Below are 20208 nucleotides of genomic sequence, written 5' to 3' on the forward strand. Positions count from 1 at the left end.
TAGAGAGATGATGATAGATGACCAATTGCTCAAGAACTGAGAAAAACCTAACATCTATCATCCAAACAAGTCTTCAGTGTTTCCACCCACGACTCTCCTGATAACAGTGTGTGTGTGACAAGAGCACAGGGGATCCTTAGAATTCAGCCTTAAAGCCCTTATCACAGTGTCAAGGATAATGGCTCAATGAACAAACAAATAAATAAATCTAACCTCAATGCTTTCCAATGAATAATTTCCCAATTCCTCTTTTTAAAAAATCTACTTTTTCTAGAACATTGTCCTTTCTTCTTCTTTTTTTTTTAAAAAAATAAATAAATAAATATATTTCTATTGATTTCAGAGAGGAAGGGGGAGGGAGAGCTAGAAATATCAATGAGATAGAATCATTGATGAGGCTGCCTTCTGCACGGCCCCCACTGAGGATTGAGCCCCCAACCCAGGCACGTGCCCTTGACTGGAATTGAACCCCAGACCTTTCAGTCCACAGGCCCACGCTCCATCCACTGAGCCAAACCAGGTATAGGCTGTCCTTTCTTCTTTAGCGCCTTTGTCCTGGCCTTTTTACCCACCGCCCCTCCTCTTTTACCCTAAGTTCAGCCCATCTAAATATCTGCTCCAGTTTTCCAACCAGCCAGTTTCACTCAGAAGGAGACTAACGCAAGTCTGCTAACTTTTCTATTTTTTTTTTTTCAGGTAGGAAAAAAGAACTAATGTATAGAATGCTTATATTTTCTATATTTCATATAGTAATTTAAATTTCATAAAATGGTAATTTAAAATGAAACATGGTTTGAAAAAAAAAGTTTAGAGAGAATGGTCAACTTTCCAAAAAACAATTCAGTATCACTGTCTTAATTTATCTTATTTCAACTGGATCAGAAAAAGCATCACAGGATTGGGTAACTATTGTTCTCAAATAGGAAAAGTGAGTCTTCTGCTAGTTTCTTCTAGTCAGCAAGTTTCCAACTTCACACTCTGCACACATGAGGGCTTCATAGGATTTCCAGTCTCATTAGTTAGGAAGAGAGGCAGTTCAGTGTTTACCACATTTCAAGCTCCGCATTACAGTTCTATTCACCACACATGTATTAAATATACTGGAGATCTCTTTTCCCAAGAGCAACTTTAGAAATACAGAAATTATGGATTATAGAACTGTACACCTGAAACGTATATAATTTTATTAACCAATGTTACCCCAGTAAAGTCAATAAAAATAAATAAAAACACACACACATAATGAAGAGAGGAAATATATTCTAAAGTTGCATATGAAGCTGAAAAGAATATTGCTGGTAATTCTCAAAATGGATTGGTTCAATACAGTTACCACTTCAAATAGAAAGGAAGACAAATGTTTGATATAGAAATTTCTGGAAAAAACTTCAGGGTAGGCAACAAATCCTCATTATTCACTAACTAAAGCTTATTCTCATCAGGTCCTATGTTAAATGTGACTTTCAGAGAGTAATGATAATATTCCCTTTGTAATTTTTTGGCATACTCACAGAATTAAATGTTCCTGACACTCTTTAAAAGATCAGTTCTTGTTCAATGAGGTAAATACATTTTTAATAGGTCATCATAGTTCAAAAAAACAACACATGGTGCTAATGGGATACATTTTTAAATATATTACCCTGTTTCCCTGAAAATAAGACAGTGTCTTATATTAATTTTTTCTCCCAAAGTTGTACTAGGTCTTATTTTCAGGGAATGTTTTATCTTTCCATGCGCTAGGTCTTATTTTCGGAAGATGTCTTATTTTTGGGGAAACACAGTATTATGTAAGTAGCATGTTTTTATAGGAATCTCCAGAACTAGTAAACCTCACCAGAAGCGAACCTTCATAATACTCACAGTGCAAACATAAACTATCATCATGAAGTATGAACAGCCAACCTTAATATTAGCTTGGTTTGGTGATTAAGGAACCAAACTGACATGAAGGTGATGATGGGTAAACACTTTCAAATTCAAAGGATGAAAAAATATTTTTAAAGTCTTATTAAATAATGTAGATTTGCTAATGAATTAACCTAAAAATATTTCTAGGAATGAAAAAAGCAAACCTAAAAGTAAAATGATACTGATAACCTTGACATTGTATTCAGAGTATAAGACTTTCCTAATCTATTATGCAAAATAGTGTTATTACTTTAAAGTCATAGTCTGGTCCTAGTTGGTTTGGCTCAGTGGATAGAGCATCAACTGAAGGATGCTGGGTTCAATTTCAGTCAAGGGCAAATACCTTGGTTGCAGGTTTGATCCCTGGTCCTGGTTGAGTCATGTGCAGGAGGCAACTAATCGATGTGTCTCTCTCACACTGATGTTTCTTTTTCTGTCTCTCTCCCTCCCTTCCACTCTCTATTAAAACTAATGGGAAAATATCCTCAGGTGAAAATTAACAAAAAATAAAATAAATATAGTTGTGTGTCATGATCACAACTCTTGTGCAAAGAGCTGCTCATAGATGCTTTAATATCAGTATTAAACTTGAACATGAAGGCTAATGAAATGTTTTACAAACACATGATTTGGTGTCTGTTTTCCCTTGACTGTGAATCCTCATCAAAATCTTTAGTTAGGAAATATATTATTACTGCTACAACTATTAAGAGTATTTTAATTAATGTCTGCATAAATTTATTCTTATAGACACTTTAATCACACATATTTTCCTAAATTCGTGGCCTAATAGAATGAAGGAGTATAAATATCCTATTTAAAATCATTCAAGCTTAGAAGATTCATTAATAGAAACACAAGCAGTAGGCCCTAAGTAAGCATTTTCTGTTTTCTTTAAAAAAAAAAAAAAAAAAAAGAGCAAAAAGCTATTATAGTGACTGCACGCTTGAGCCCTGTTTATAATTTATGCACATACACAAAGGCAATGTGGAGCACCTTTTTCAGAAATGCTTTCCTTTGCCATAAATCTTTACCTTTTCATCTGTCAAAGAATATTCAGAGTCCCCAGTGTTCTGAAGCCAAGAGCAGCATAATTCTTTGGACAGTGAGGGGGAAAAAACAACAAACTAAGGCGATATTTTGTTTTTTATTGAGTAAATTTATAAAGATGCTTTTTTTGGGGGTAGGGGGGAGAAAGCAGTTAAAGCAACTTTATAAATTGTGTTTTTCTTCCCATTACTTAAAAAGAATTTACCCAAAACATTTAGGTAACAAAAACTACACAAACACCTCAAAATGTCCTTAAGAAGTAAAATTATTTAACAGCTGCAATCGTACAAGAACATCCTCCCCTTTTAGGTTGGGTATCAGAGACAATATACTAGGTGTTCTCACAGCAGCTTTAGAGAACCATCATGCTGTCAATTCCGAACATCTTCCAGGTGTCTCACTAATGCTCCTTCCTTCCCAGTTATAGTTAATTCTGAAAAACTGTTAACACTTACTTACCAATCATTACTTAAGATCCTATAATTGGATTATGCCCCCCAACGCCACCAACCCACCATCACCAATGTGTCTAATAATGTACTAGTTACTGAGTTCAAGGTGCACTTTTCTCCACCTCGTTTTATGCAACCGCTTGATCACTTTTGACATGGCAATCCACTTCTTCCTTCTTGCAATACTCTTTTCCTGGTCTCCCATTACTTGACCATCTCCCAATTTTCTTATGACTCTGGCCTCTCCTTTCCAGATCTCATAAGTGAGCCTCTCATTGAAAATAGGTGCTGCCTTAAGTTCCTTAGAGACCTGGACCTCTTGACATCATTTTCCATTCTTTCTGGTTTGGTGACTTCATCCACTTTAATCACTTCAGTTGTCATCCATGCTGATCCTTCTTAAATCAATATATCTCTAATCAATGACCAGGGCTCTAAACTCAACTCTTGACCCGTGAATTCATCTCACTCTTGTGATATGTCTTCACTCCAGTACAAGACAATCACCTTAAATACACCATGTCCAAATCTGAACTCATAATGTTATCCTCACACTAGTTCCTCCTCCTCTAGAGTATCCCCTTTCGGTTAATGGCACAACTATCCACAGAATGGCACAACTATTCCTGTTGTACAAGCCAGAAATCTGGTCCTCATTCTTGAATTCTCTTCTTTCTCCTTATCTCCAGGATTAACATATGTCATCCAAATTATATAGGATGCTTTTGAAAGTGAAAGGGGAAACTCAATATTTATGATAGGACAAAGAGCAAACACTGGAATTGTCTCGGGCACATAGAGATATGTGGTCAGATTCCTTTCTCATACAATTAGTTACAAAGTACTACTACTTCCTAAATACCTCTTGTCTCTACTTTTCCCATCTCCACTGCTACTACGTTAACTCAACATCGCACCCAGATTATACAGCAGCCGCCTACCTGTCTTATCTCCCTGACTGCTCTCTCTGCCTGTTTAAACAATTTCTAAGGTTTCAGCCATATCATGTCACTCTTTGGCTGATTAGAGCCCTCTAATGGCTTCCCCTTGATGTTCCAATAAAGCCCAGGAAAACAGGGACCATGTTTGGTTTGCTTGCCATTGTATTTCCAGTAGACCTGGAAAGGAGCAACAGTGCAAAAAATATTGCTTGAATAAATGAAAGAATGACACTAAGGCTGCCTCTGGTACACTGTACTGCCATACAGAAAGTGAGATGCATAGCTTATTTTGGATGTTGGCCTCCGATGAGCGTGATACATACATTTCTGAATTGTCTCTAGAATTTTCAAGCACCTGTAATAGCCATTCTTTCCTAAGGCTAACTGCTTCCAGCCTCTGCCACCATATGCCCTCAAACCAAAGTGCAGGGAAATTCCAGCATCATGGAAAGTATAGGAAAGTGGTTGACAAACTGCAGCTCATGAGCGAGCCACATGCGGCTCTTTGGCCCCTTGAGTGTTTAGCAAAGGCTAGTTTAGGAGTACCCTAATTAAGTTAATAACAATGTACCTACCTATATAGTTTAAGTTTAAAAAAGTTGGCTCTCAAAAGAAATTTCAATCATTGTACTGTTGATATTTGGCTCTGTTGATTAATGAGTTTGCCTGACACTGGTGTAAGAGGTTCAATAGCAGCAAGACACTGTTTTAATCCTTAGTTCCTTCTATTTTTCATTGTGTGACAATGAGCAAGTTTCCATTGCTTAGTTAATATTTCACCTGTAAAATAAAAATAATAGCAGTGCCTATATTATGTACCTTTTAGGAATGTTAAGTGACACAATGATGGGAAACATTTTTATAAACTGGAAAACACTGGAAATAAATGAAATAGTAGATGCTGCAGTCCCTGGCAGAGGTGTTAGCTATCATCTAAAAAAAAAAAAAAAAAAAAAAATGAACAGGGGCAGTGACATTACTGAGAACAGTTTAAAATAATTCTGAGTAGTCTTTTCTATAAATATATAATAATGAGTTTTGTAAAGTACATGTTATTAATTAAATAGCCTGTCACACTGGACATCTAGCCTACGGGCATGTTGAAGCATGTATTATTTAGCTCAATGGTCCTTTGAAGACATTTTGCTTTATCACGTCAAACTATCTTATGAAATTTGTCTAGTCTTATATTGTTGACAATAAAAAACAGGTTCTATTAGAGTTTTATATTGGTGAAAATGAAAACAGATATATGTCACGTGTATTGTTTAAACAGTAACTAGAACTTAAGTTTATTCTTTCAAAATAAAGATATAAATATTACCTACAAGTTTCTGATGTAGAAAAACAGTAGTGCAGAAGTGTATACATATTTTGAACAACTACAGATTAATATTACAATATTTAAAATTAATTTTATACGGTTCAAGGCACCTTTTTGTAGTCTCAGATTCCTTCAATTTGTTTTGGTTTTAAAACCACAGTTCAGCCCAGCTGCAGTGGCTCAGTGGATTAGCTGCTATGAACCAGGAGCGCATGGTTGGATTCGCTGAGGCATGTGACTGTGTAGTGGGTTTGATCTCCCTGGCAGGGGTGTGCAGAGGGCAGCCAATCTATGATTCTCTCTCATGATTGATGTTTCTATCTCTCCCAGTTCAAAACTTACATAAAATCCCAACTAACAAATCTCAAAAGAAAGGTAGGGGCTGGAGGGGGTAGAGATTAACCGAAGAATTTATATGCATACTTTAGTAGCGTTTTTCAACCGCTGTTCCGCGGCACACTAGTGTGCCGCGAGATGTTGCCTGGTGTGCCGTAGGTGCAGACAAGACAAGAATTTTATAATTTTTCACTATTTTGTTTACTTAATATTTCATAATAAAGTAATTATAAAATACTTTCTTTGTGTTTATTTGATTCCTATTCAAGAGAATTACTTTATATATAGTCAATATAGGCACAGAGTTAAATTTTTTAACATTTTCTAATGGTGGTGTGCCTCGTGATTTTTTTCATGAAACAAGTGTGCCTTTGCCCAAAAAAGGTTGAAAAACACTATACTAGAGAACTGGTGCATGAAATTCATGTACTCAGTGGTGGTGGTGGGGTGGTCTCTCAGCCTGACCTGCACCCTCTAGCAGTCTGGGAACCCTTGGGAGATCCTTAGCTCCCGCCACTGCCACTGCGCTCACCAGCCATCAGCCTGGCTTCTGGCTGAACAGAGCTCCCCCTGTGGGAGAGCACTGACCACCAGAGGGCAGCTCTTGCATTGAGTGTCTACCCCATGGTGGTCAATGCGCATCATAGTGACCAGTCTTTCCACCATATTAGTCTTTTATTATATAGGAAATGCATAACCCATGGACATAGACAATAGTGCTGTGAAGGTGAGGGGGAGGGCGCTCAAAGTGAGTCAATGGGGAGAAAAAGGGGATATCTGTAATACTTTCAACAATAAAGATAAAATTTTTAAAATCCTGAAGAAATGATAAAAATACTTTTAGCAAATACAATAAAATAACTATCACATTTCAGGGATATACTTAAAGGTTAAAAAAAACTAGTAATTTAATGAAAGGCAAATATTCTACTAGCATTTAACATGAACTTTGTATTAAGCTTTTCATTTAGTTAGATTTATCCAACTGAGCAAAAGAGAGCCTTACTGTGTTCTCCTGCTTCTTAAACACAATTGAGTGTGTCTGCTAAGTAACGTCTGAAATCTGTTTCTAATTCTCCATTTCATCTTCTTGCTGCCCTAGATCAAGACCCAGTCAACTTGCTTTTTCATTAAGACATTCTGCTTCCCTTATAGGCCTCCAGAATGGGTTTCCTAAAATGTAAGTGTGATTCAGTGGCTCCTTTAACTGCTTCCCATTCAAGAGAAAAGGCAAAAGTTCATGGTATAACATATAAGGCTTTTCGAAACGAGGCTCTAAACAACCTTTTCAACAATTTATTTAGGGTATCTTATATCCTAATCATTTGCAAGCTTCAACCATTTTCCAAAAACTCAAATACTCCTTGGTCTATTTCAGAGTTTGGCCAACTGTGGCTCCGTAAGTCCTATCCAGTAGATTTGACAGCAACTATCATATCATTGCAGTCAACTTTATAAGATAATGCCAAATCGCTGCCAATTTACATACCAACCAGTAGTGTATGTGAACTCCACTTAAATGACATCTTAGCACTTTGTATTATCACACTTAGACATTTTTAATAATTTAGTGGTAGAAAATGCTTTTGATTATTGAAATTATCTTTTGAGATACTTATTTAAGTTAAACAATATTGCTGTTTATTTATATACAGTAATAAGGATAATAATAATAAAGATAATAATCCTTTGTCAGTTATATGTGCTGTAAATACCTTCTACTGGGTGGCTTTCCTTACAGGTATTTAAGGTATCTTGATGACGAGCACATCTTCCCGTTAATGAAGTCAAATATATCAATTATTTTAATTCACAATATCAATGACATTCTTTTTCTCTACAAGTTTTAAAACTGTGCATTTCATATGTAATCCTGGATCCATCTTGAATTTCTTTCTGAATCTTATATGCAACAGGAAGATATTACAGTACCCCCTTCCCACATAAATATCCAATTATCTATGGACAATATTTGAATTGATCCATGATCTTCAAAACCACTTATGTCCTGTATCCAAATTACATAAAGCATGGATTCAGTTTGCAGTATATCCATTATTTCCATGAGGCAATGTATGTATTATGCTGATATAAAATGGTTTTAGTTACTATAGCTCTGTACTATGTTGTAATACATGACAGTCATGTTCCAATGCCTCTCCCCTTCTGGCGCATCTTGGTGCACCTTTATATGTTGTTGTGGGTAACTTCTTCAAATTAAAGTCCAGAGAGGAATTGTCTCTTTACTTCTGTCAAAGCTGCTATGCAATCCATCCCAAATTTTACTTTTAAAATTTGAACAATTCTGTTGTTTCTTCCTAAAAGTTCCATTTGATTCTTTGCAACAATACTTTGTTGAGTTACTACTGAAAGCATCTTTTTAATCTTTATGATGTGTATGCTGTTTCTCTGAATATTTTATGCCTGACAATCTAAATACCTGTAGTCCTCGAAGGAGTTATTTGCATGAACGCTTGGTGACCTTTGAGAGTTAATTGCTTTATGCTAGACTGTGGGCATCCTGCAGGCCTAAATTGATCATGCTTTCATCTAAAAAAGAACTTGCATCAGCTTCTGCCAATAACCACAAGGTACCATAGGACCCAGCCTACCTCTGCAACCTTCAAGAGTACCACCTCTGCACAGGATCCCCTTATGACTAGCCTGATGATGCATCTTCAGCATCTCCCTTCAGAAGCTGCCAATCCCTCCTTCTGTCTATTCCATTCCTCAGCTCCAGTCAACTACACCTTTTGGGGGTGGAGGGTGGAAGAGACAGAATAGAGACTTCCCCTAAGTGCTTTGGGCACAGTAATGTATAGAAAGGCATGTCCTACCCAGGCAGGATTGTTCTGCAGAGTTTCTCAGAGCTCCTAATCTGTCAGGCTTCCAAAAGTAGAAGTCAGATCATGGGATTTTATGTTTATATTTTTCCCAGGAACTCATCCTTAAATACTCTCTCGCTTCTAAAGCACCAGTTAATTACTTTTTCATAAACAACATGTAAAATTGTGTTGTAAATATTTTTCAATAAGTCTGCAACATACACCAGTTGGGGAGTTAACTGAAGGCAGAGCTATAATCTCATTCATCTATTTATGTCCAATGATTTACATAGGGGCCAACAGTTTAGTCTAACAGTTAAGTGACAAATAAAAAATCTTCATCATTTGTCAATATTACATAAATAAAAGCATATATTAACTATAACATACTGTTCACAGCTTTAACATTTTTGCAACAAAAGATATGAAGTCCAGAGTTAACTGATTTATGAAGTCTAAAGTTATGCTTTGAGAAAAAATTTGTTCTACAGAATAGCAACAATGGGAAAAGAGTGTCAACCCATGTAGAAAACTACTATAATCATTAAATACGTTGGCATTAAATACGTTGTTATAATAAAACCATAGACCTGGGATTTAAGTTCCAGCTTTGTCACTTCTGGTGACCTTATATTGTTAACCATTATGCTCCTCAGTTTTCTTATTGGTAAGCAGAAATGATAAAGATGCCTACCTTCTACCTTCTAGGTTGGTGTTAGGATTAAATAGATTAAAATACACAGAGTGCTTAGGACAATATCTGATATATAATAAGGCCCCAGTAAATATTAGTATACATGGAATTAAGTTCAGATAAAATTCTCTTTCCATATCTAGATTTCTAAACCACAGACAATGAGTTCAAATAAACAGCATCAAATAGAGAGAAGTCTAATGTCTAATTAGAGATATTAATGTTACTCTTCATCACTTATCACATATTTGTACCCCTGAGGTTGTATACTTCAGGAGTACAAAAGCCTGTAATTGGCTAAAAAACAGAAATATGAACAAATGCTCTTCCTTCAAAGATAAGTATTTAAATAACTATACTTATTAATAGAATATGGCACAACTAGGGTTCCTAAATTGTGTCCGGTTTGTTAACATCTTACAACATTACTTAAAAATCATTCAACATCAAAGTCCAACTGTGATTTTTTAGATAAAGAAGAAACTCAGAGGAGGTAAATATCTTAATCATGTCACAGTATTAGTTTTTAACACAATTAAAAATATAGCTCATGCTTCCTGACTCCCATCTGGCACTTTTGCCTGAGAGAAATGTGATTGGGAATATTTTTATCACCGTCTACTCAGAAAGAGACATGGGGGAAAGAGAGAGAAGAAGGGAAGAGAGAGAGAGAGAGAGAGAGAGATTGAGAGAGAGAGACAGAAGATAGGTGTCAATCCTGATCACTACATAACATAAAGAAGTAAATTTTCAGTCACATCAAATCCTTTCTAGAAAAAAAGCAGAAGTGGGTGTATAGATAGGTGGATAAAATCTGGTAGCTTCTTAGAGGATGTTATAAACTATTTTTTTAAAGGAAAATATAAATTCCATACTCCACCTTAAATCCACAAAGAAGGCAGGGGCTTCCCCCTTTCATTAATCAATACATTATTTGTTGCCTCAGGCACATGCCTAGCACAAGTATAGTCTCTGAAGCATCACTACTGGACAAGACATAGAAATCTCTGCTTTCAGGCAGTTTCCATTTTGCGTTGTAAAACGACTCATTACAATGGTACCCTCTTTAGATCAAGTGTGAGTGTAGACCTCTCAGAAGAAAACATGGAAGTGGATGGTATGGCTTTTTATTAAGACTGGGAGTGCATCATAGCCATCACACAATGCTTTGATTGTCTGTCTATGTCCTAGCATTAAGGAGAGTTCAGAGACAATGGAGCTGTATTAGTGATTAAAAAAAAATTTTTTTTAACCTCAAGTAATAAAGGAGATCAGAGAATAAAACAAGTAAAATTAAAAAATTAAATGGGAAAGTAAAAAATAAGATAAATAACATAATGCCATAATACTGGGAAATAATGAGCTGGCCTGCTTTGATGCCAAAGTGGAAAGTCTAAATAATAAGGAATGTCACATCTTCTATATGCTGGTTATTATATGGGACATTCAAGTTGTAATGACCTAATTTAAGAGTAAAATAGACTGAGCTGAAGATTACTGAGAAATAAAAGGGGTAAGTTAAACGACACTGGATCATATATCCATATCCAGTATTTATAGCAAAGTTGCCTACAAACAACTAAATATGAACCTTAGTGTGAAATGCTTATGAACTGATAAATGTGGATATCTGGAACTATTAGGGGGAAAAAAACTTCATAATGATGCCAGTGATATTTTTTCACAAACTACAGAATCAGGAAATTCTCTTCTTCAGGGAAAAATCTGGAATATTAAAATCCAGGCACTGCATGTAATTAAAAGGCAAGTACACTTGACATTTTTATTGGCACAGAACTTAGCCAGATCTGGGCAAGTCATCCAAAGATGCTATTCTAATAAAAAAAAAATGGACACACACACACACACACTTGAATGTAGTATAACTTGAAATACTAGAGAAAGAAATATAAACCAAACAAAACCTTTAATCATGCTCAAGTTATAAGAATGTGATATTATCTAAAATAGTACTTTTTAACCTAGTTTAATTTTCCTTATTTGTAAAATGAGGGGTTAAGATTAGCTGCTTTTAGATATGATTCTACTTTCATTTTCAGCAGGTCATTTTCCACCAAGGCTTAGGTAATTTATTAATCTGGCATATCTCAGGAGAACACACAACATGGTCTAAATCATATTAATAGAGGTTGCACTGCAATTTCCACAGGCGTTTTATTTACTAAATTAGAGACCGCCTTAATATTGTTCAGACGAACCAGATTAAAAAATGATTTTGGGTTCCATCTTTTCCACAATGATTGAATATAAAGTCTAAATGATTAATATATGTTTTAAGGTTTGAGATTGGTTTTTAATCCTAAAATATCTCTTGGCTTTGAGAGAAGAAATAGGAACCACATTTTAAAAACAGTTCTTGATAGTATAAAATTACCTAAGAACTGGCTATATTTCAGTTTCTACTTTTTAAAATATCCAGCAAACATGTATATCCAAGATACTTTGACTACATTTTGTCCACTTCTAGATAATGAACTTTTTGTTACACTCAAAGCCCTCGTCCTTGTCTAACCAGGAACCTTTCAATAGGAAATAGTCGTCTCTGTCTCTCTGTCTGTCTCTCTCTCTCTCTCTCTCTCTCTCTCTCTCTCTCTCTCTCTCTCTCTCTCTCTCTCTCTCTCTCTCTCTCTATATATATATATATATATATATATATATATATATATATATATATTTCATTGATTTTTTTACGTAAATAAAAGAGAGGGATAGAGAGTTAGAAACATGGATGAGAATCATCAATCAGCTGCCTCTTGCACACCCCCTACTGGGAATGTGCCCGCAATCAAGGTACATACCCTTGACTGGAATCGAACCTGGGACCTTTCAGTCCTCAGGCCGATGCTCTATCCACTGAGGCAAACCAGTCAGGGCTGGGATCAATTTTTACAGCATACTGTTGTGTGGGATTTTTGTTTTGTTTTTTGTTTGTGTGGTTTTTTTTTTTTTGGTTTTTTTTTGGTTTTGCTTTTTTATGTTGTTTTCTCTTTTTGCCATCCCAACTTTTGGTCTCTTACTTTTTTCTCTCTCTGAAGATCTAATTCAAAGAAGCCTTCAAACAAGTGCCTTCATTTTCCTTTGACCTTAAGCATATTTGTTTTTTCACTTACCTCCATGCTCAGTGAATTCAATGTTCACACACTTCTTCCACTTAACTATTTGTTATTCCTTACAACTTGTTTCTGAGCACCTCACTGCAAATGAGTGCTGCTGCTGTCACACTCCGAGCTTCCGGAGAAGAGAAGAAAGCCTGCATGTATTCTGGAAAGATCTCCGAGGCCCTATCTCCTGGCATCGTCACCAGAACCCAGAGGTCGGCTGCCAGACCTACATTTCCTGGACGCTGGACGGAGCTAATGAATTCCTCTTCCATTTACATCCATAGGGACTTGCTTTCTCATGGGCTCCACTGAGCTTTTGATTTTATGAGAATAGATTTTTTGTTTTCAATTTCCCCAAACCTAATATGTTTTCATATATGGAGAGCATAGAAAGACAACTTTTTTAGCAGAGACCCGTTTGGCTCAGTGGATAGAGCGTAGGCCTGCAGACTGAAAGGTCCTGGGTTGGGTTCCGGTCAAGGGCATGTACCTTGGTTGCAGGCACATCCCCAGTAGGGGGTGTGCAAGAGGCAGCTGGTTGATGTTTCTCTCTCATCGAGGTTTCTAACACTCTGTTCCTCTCAATTCCTCTCTGTGTAAAATCAATAAAATATATTAAAAAAGAAAGAAAGAAAAAAGAAAGGCAACCTTTTTAAAGGAAAACTGTGCTCTCCTACAGAGTGTACACATCGCTGGTAGCTCAGGTCCTGGACATGCCCAACCTTGGCTACTTGATATCCCTGCTCTGACAGAGACATTAAAAACTTACATTATTAAATACCATCCTCTCTACAGTTTTCTATTTTAAGAATAATGAACTTGCCACAGTTGGTATGGCTCAGTGGTTGAGTGTTGATGGATGAACCAGGAAGGAGGTCATGGTTCGTGGTCAGGGTACATGCCCAGGGTTGCTGGCTCGATCTCCAATGTGGGTTGTGCATGAGGCAGCCGGTCAGTGATTTTCTCTCATCACTGATGTTTCTATCTCTCTCTCCCTCTTCCTTCCTCTCTGAAAACAATAAAAATATATTTAGAAAAATACCGAACTCCTCTCCTCTTATTTCCCAACAACATTTTAAGGAAAAAAGTATAAGATTAATAGTTCCCTATTATATACTTTCAATGTAAGAAAGGCACCAGTTTGGTCTCAAGTTTTAGAAGTGATATTTTCATACTGTATAAAACTAGAACTACATTTTAACCAATCTCTGAAAACTACTAGGATTTACCAGAGAATTTACAGGGAACTGCAGGCAGCACCTCACAGTAAGAATAAACATTTTGATTGTCCTGCATGGCTAAGAAGAGAGACACTTCTGACAGGAACAGAGAGGGTGCCTAGCTCTCACAGTGTTCCAACTCAGAACTGGGAGAAGGGTGGAGAGCCTCTATCTGAAATCAGAGGTCACCACACTCTTAGGAATTTGTGCAACCTAAATGTGGATGTGGAAACCAGTACCTCTCTTTAGAGGGTACCTGTCGACCTCAGACCCACTCAGCTGTTCTGTATAGAGTCTTTCCCTCCGTGTACTAACTTCTGACCTTGACTTCATGAAATCTTCTGAAAGTCAAATGTGATCCATCAAACCTCTGAGAGCTAGATTCACGGTTTTAGCCCCTTGACCTTTCTCTGCTCTCCTTAGGCCTTAAACCTGGCGTGGCCACCTGCCCCTTACTACCTGTGGCAGTTAATTTTATGTCTCAACTCTAACTGGGGCATGGATGCCTGGATATTTGGTCAAGCATTATTTTAGGTGTGTCTGTGAGGATGTCTTCAGATGAGATTAGCATTTGAATCATTAGACAGAGCAAAGCAGATGGTCCTCTCAAACTTTGTGGGACACGTCCAAATGCATGGAGGGACCACTAGAACAAAAAGGTTGAGGAAGGGAGGAGTCCCTCTCTCTGCCTGACTGGAGAGCTGAGACACTGAATTTATACCATCAATTTTCCTGGTTCTCAGGCCTGTGGACTCAACCAGGAGCCACTTGCCTGGCTTCCCGGTCCCAGTTTACAGACAATAGTTGTGGGATTTCTCAGCCTCCACAATCTTGTGAACTCTTTAAAAAAATAAATAAATTGTATCCATATCTCCGACTGATTCTGTTTTTCTGCACGACCCGGACTAATATACTTCTCTTCATATTACCTTCACAAAAGAATTTGCACCCCCCATGTTTGCACATTCAATATTTTGCTATGGTTTCCCATTAAAACTCTGATGGGAAGTATTTTAAAAAGTGTGATAAAAACAAAGAAACAAACTCTCATCTAGTACTTTAAAACTGAACTATTTGATCTCTTATCTTTACAAATATGGTATAGCACATCATTCAGACAATTACATAATTCACAGATTTTAGTCTCTGTCCACCATTCTCCCCTCTCCCCCAAACAGGCATTTAGCATACTTTTAAAGTTCAAAGTTGCTTAAATATTCCAAGTAATAACACTAGGCACAGCAATAACAGTAAACAGATCCTTTAAGCACAAAACATTTCAACCCACAAGAACACACCTAAAATAATTCCCTGTAAGAGCTGTGTAAACCTCTGGACCAATCTCATCCTATCACATCACCATGTACTTAGCAACTGAGAGTCTATTCTGAGCACATGACTTCTACTGCTTGAATTGTAACAGATGATGTTCTCTATATAAGATTATGCTGCTATGGCATTAGCAAACCCTGATATTATGAATCCTCCTGTTCACTGTAAATATTTAAGAAAAAATTTAATAGTCCCCTATTATAAGTTCATATTTATAATAAATGTAAATTAAGTATCAGTACGAAAAGTAATAATTTAATTTTTTTCTTAAGTGTACAAACTCACAATTACATCTTAACCAATCCATGGGGATTTCCAGAATATATTAGACTTTGCAGCATTACCACCATATTTCTGCAGTTCATTAATATGTATCAATGAAATGAATATAAAAAAATGTAAATGGCAATATTTCCATTTCAACTAAGGTCACCCACAGTGTTAGTTTATTTTGCAGTATAATAAGTAAATCTTTGACTTGGGTGGAATAAATTCTACAAAGCTGAAGAAATTTGCCAATCCTTTTAAATTAGATTATCTCATGCTATTTCCAAATCCCTAACAGTGAAACAGACTTATGCATTCTGCATGTATGAACTTGGCTGACAACAAAAATTTGCATTAAGACATCTTCTCTCCATGAGGCCAAGTTTCCTTTTTCTTCATTAGTTTCTATGAATTCATATTCCAAAGTCCCTGATTCCAAAAGATTGTTTTCTCCAACTTTTGTAATATCAAAGTTATTTAAGCTGAACCTCAAAGGAGATAGGCTTATAGAGGAGAAAAAGTAAACAAATTAGATGAAAATCAATGGTTTGTAGATTAGAAAATCCTGCTTCTCTCATTGCTCAAATAAGATAAAATGCTCACCAAGCAGCTCCACCTCAGAGAAAAGATCATAAAATAATTTTCCATTTACATATTCATTTCCAATTGCCACTGCAACAAATTTGGTGGCTTAAAACAATAAGCATTTTTTTTTTCTCTCTGACAGTTCTGAAACCAGAAGTCCAAAAGCAGTATCACTGGGTCAAAATCAAGGAACCACTCCAGAGGTACTAAGGGAGCATCGGGCCCTTGCATCTTTCTGCTACTGGTGTCTGTTAGCGTGCCTTGACTGGGGTCATCTCGCGCCATACAATGCCTCTGTAGTCACAATGCCTTCTGGTCCTTTGCAGGGCAAATTTTCCTCTGCCTCTTTCTTATAAAACACATGTGATTGATTGCCCAGCTGGAGTGGCTAAGTGGTTGGGCACTGACCTGTGAACCAGGAAGTTGTGGTTAGATTCCCGGTCAGGGCACATGCTTGGGTTGCAGGCTTGATCCCCGGTGTGGGGCATGCAGGAGGCAGCTGATCAATGATTCTCTCTCATCATTGATGTTTCTATCTCTATCCCCTTTCCCTTCCTCTCCGAAATCAATAAAAATATATTTAATAAAATACATAAGATTGGATTTAAGACTCACCTAGTTAATCCAGGATAATCTCCCTAAATCAAGATTCTTGACTTATTTACGTTTGCATTTATTCTTCTTTGTTATGAAGTAACATGTACAGGTTCCAAGGATTAGGATTTGATATGTTTGGATGATCATCATTCAGCTTACTAAAATCCATGTGCCTTCCAACATGTCTTAAGTAACATTTTTCAAAGTGCATGCTTTAGGTAATCAAGAGAGAGAGAGTTGCTGATGGATATTGAGTGGCAAGGACAATAGAAGACAGTCTCATGTGACACATGTGACGGATCTTGTAGCCAGATCTACTCTTCATTCCCACTTTCACTTGTTTTTATTGCTAACAGACTCTTTCCTCATCCTTTACAAACTCATGCACATAGTAGCTGAAGAAAGCTCTGCAAGTTGCTTAAACAATTTGCTTTTATTTTTTGCATTTTACCAGCATGATCTTTCTTTTAAATCAAGTAAGACAACACAAGCCTGTCATAATAACTGCTTCTCAATAACCGAAGGGCTACATTTGCAAAAGGGATGAGAATCATTCCCGTAATCCAATGTTATTTTCACAAAGCCCTTACTATGACTACAGACACCCAGTTCCTCTTCCTTCTTCATGTGTTCCAAGCTTATATGCATCTTCAACCTTTAATGGGGCCGCTGTCCTGCCCCCTCGCCACTGCTCTTCTGTAAGTCTAACCTCCTATTTCCTTCAATGTCTACCTCAAATCTATCTTTCCCATGAAGCTTTCACCACTTGCACTGAGAATATATTTTCCCTTCATATGTCAGAATCTCATGGTCTTTTAAAAATAATAGTCTTGATTATTCATTATTTTATACTCAGTTAAATATATGTAGGTTGTCCTTACTACACCGTAAGCTCCTTAAAAGCAAAGGCTGTCTTCCTCAGAATTGATGCTCTCTGCCCTGGTCCCCAGCCATTAACATCTTGCATCAACTTCCATATAGCTGAGCTTCAATAACTGTTCAAGCAATTAAGCTTTTTCTTTACTTTGGGCAAAGTATTTCTGACTCTTTGACTTTGTTTCCCTTCAAATTATAAAGGAGAGAGATTACCTCTTCTAATTCCTGGTTGAAAAACAGTTATAAGACACAATATAGATTTATTTTTTTGAGTCTGAACTCCTGAAGAGTGACAAGCTTTATTCCTGAAATTACTATTTTAAATGGCTTCCTAGAGTGAAAATTCTTCTTTTAGAGAGGAAAAATAACTGTGAAAATAATACTTTATAGCATATGCTTTAGTCTTTTAAATAATAGCATTTCTTTGGAAAACCGAACTATTTTAAAGTATATATTCAAATAGGATGTCTTATTTTATTATAATATGTCAAAATATAGTTCAGAGATAAGTTTATTTTGTCCAAGCCAAGAAGAATAGATTTCTTTGTTGAACAAATCATGAGTGCTTTTACTATGACAGGTACTGGGTAGATGTGAGGGATATACCCAGCTTAGAGGGGATGAAAAAAAATAGTAAACAAAATTTTACAACTAATTTTGATCAATCCTTTCACATAAAAAAATAGGGTATTCTGAGAACACATAAGAGAAAACTCTAATCTACTTTGGGGAGTGAGGAAGGTATAATTATGCTGAGGCCTAAAGGGTGTGTGCTGTTGAGAAAGATGCTGAATGAGAACATATCACAGTTTTGGGCTGTAAATCTGAAGACAGGTCTGAAATAAGACAAACGGGTTTGCAAGCCATCCTAGTACAGAATGTGAGTCCAGCCATAGTGAAATCTTACAGCTAAAGTCGAAGTAAGGAAAGGGGGCCCAGGTCCAAGTCCTGAGTGGTAGTTAAAAGTGAAGGCAACCTTGGAGGTGAGGGTTTCAGACAGTTTCAGAGGCCTACTTGCAACAACTAATTAAAGACCCTTTAGTGGCTTGGGAGTGTGAAGTGCCTCCAGGCCATACTTGAAAGTCAGGTTACAATCAGATAATGCAGGGCTTTGCAGACTGAACTACAGATTTTTAAAGTGCATTAAGAGCCTTTGGATATTACAACAGCATTTTAAAGGTGGCACAATCGGATTTGCATTTTTAAATGCTCCCTCTGGCTATTTTATGGAGTATCAGTAGGAAGATGGCAAAGGCAGTGGTGGGATGACCAGCTGCAGTGGTAAATGTGGCTTTAGAAATGGAGAAGAGCAGAGAGCGTTAGAAGTCTGGACAGTGGAATCAATAGAGCTCACAACTGGCCAGACAGGGGATGGTAGGAAGAGAGAAGAGCTATTCAGTAAATGGCAAGAATATACACTGAGACAAAGACACTAAAATGGGGTGGGGGTGGGAGATGGGGGAGATCAGGTTGGTTTCGAAGTTCTAGAGTCTGACATGCCAGGGAGAACAAGAAACAGTATGGCAGTTATAGACTAGAACTCCGGAGAGCTATCTGAGAGAAGAGAAACAGGTCTGCAAGCCATCCTGGTACAGAACATGGTTGCAGCTACGGTGAAATATCACAGAGCAAATATAAGACAAGAAGATCCAAGTCCTGAGAAGCAATAAAGGAGGAGTAACAGCTAGCAAAACACACTAAGAAAGTGTGAAAGAAAGAAAGAAAGAAAGAAAGAAAGAAAGAAAGAAAGAAAGAGTCATGATAGTCAGTTATCGTGGAAGAAGCCAAGGAAAGCAAAACTCATGGTTTAGTCCTATTCTAAGTTTGGATAAACAGGGTAAGTGTTTACTCAAAAGGCTATTTTTTAAGTCCAAGAACATGTCTATTTGGAAATTTTGAACTTGTGTACTTAAGTTCTTCTTTAAGCGAAAAAAAGTATATATATATATATATATATATATATATATATATATATATATATATATACACACATATCATTTTAAGTGAAAAAATTATATATATATGTAATTTATTCAATGCATGATATATAATTTAATAATGCATTGAATAAATTACTAAGCATGATATACCTAAAGCCTATAATCCACTTAAAAATACCAACTAGCTATCTGTAATACTGGCAACAATAAAAAATATGTTTAAAGGTGAAAAAAAAAAAGCAACTAAAAATTGACATGAGGCATTTTGGAGGGACAAAGCTGATAAAGTAATGACATCTGTAGCTCTCCAGAAGTTTATGGTCCATGAAAATTTCATCTACATATGTAATTTTCCCTTATGATGAAAATCTTATATGTCCAGGTTGGATTTTTATAAAATATCTCTTCTAAATAGCTCAGAGTAAGTTTGCAGGTTTGTTTGGATGTTGCAACAACAGCCCAAGGGCCAGAGGTATTTTGTAATCTGTAAAAACACTGTTTTACATATCAGACAGGCAGCAGGAAAAATCTGAGTCCGGAAATTGCTATGTAATCTGGGGCAATTATTCTGCTTTTTGGGGGCCCAGTTTTCTAAACTCTAAAATGGGATAAATAATTCCTGCTTTCTAGGTGTGTCTTGAAGATTACAGAATACATATTTAAAGAACCTGAAAGTGTTTGGCACATAGCAGGAACTTAATATTCAGTTAATATTAATTTTAACTTAATATTAGGG

At 36.5% G+C, this 20208-nt stretch overlaps 1 protein-coding gene across 7 annotated transcripts in view; it reads right to left on the reverse strand.

The window, feature by feature from the left end:
- PTPRK (protein tyrosine phosphatase receptor type K) overlaps nt 1-20208 on the reverse strand; it is a 452587-nt gene that overhangs the window by 42984 nt on the left and 389395 nt on the right. The window lies entirely within an intron of this gene.

This window comes from Pipistrellus kuhlii, unplaced genomic scaffold (genome assembly GCF_014108245.1).
Source record: "Pipistrellus kuhlii isolate mPipKuh1 unplaced genomic scaffold, mPipKuh1.p scaffold_m20_p_5, whole genome shotgun sequence".
NCBI classification, from domain to species: domain Eukaryota; kingdom Metazoa; phylum Chordata; class Mammalia; order Chiroptera; family Vespertilionidae; genus Pipistrellus; species Pipistrellus kuhlii.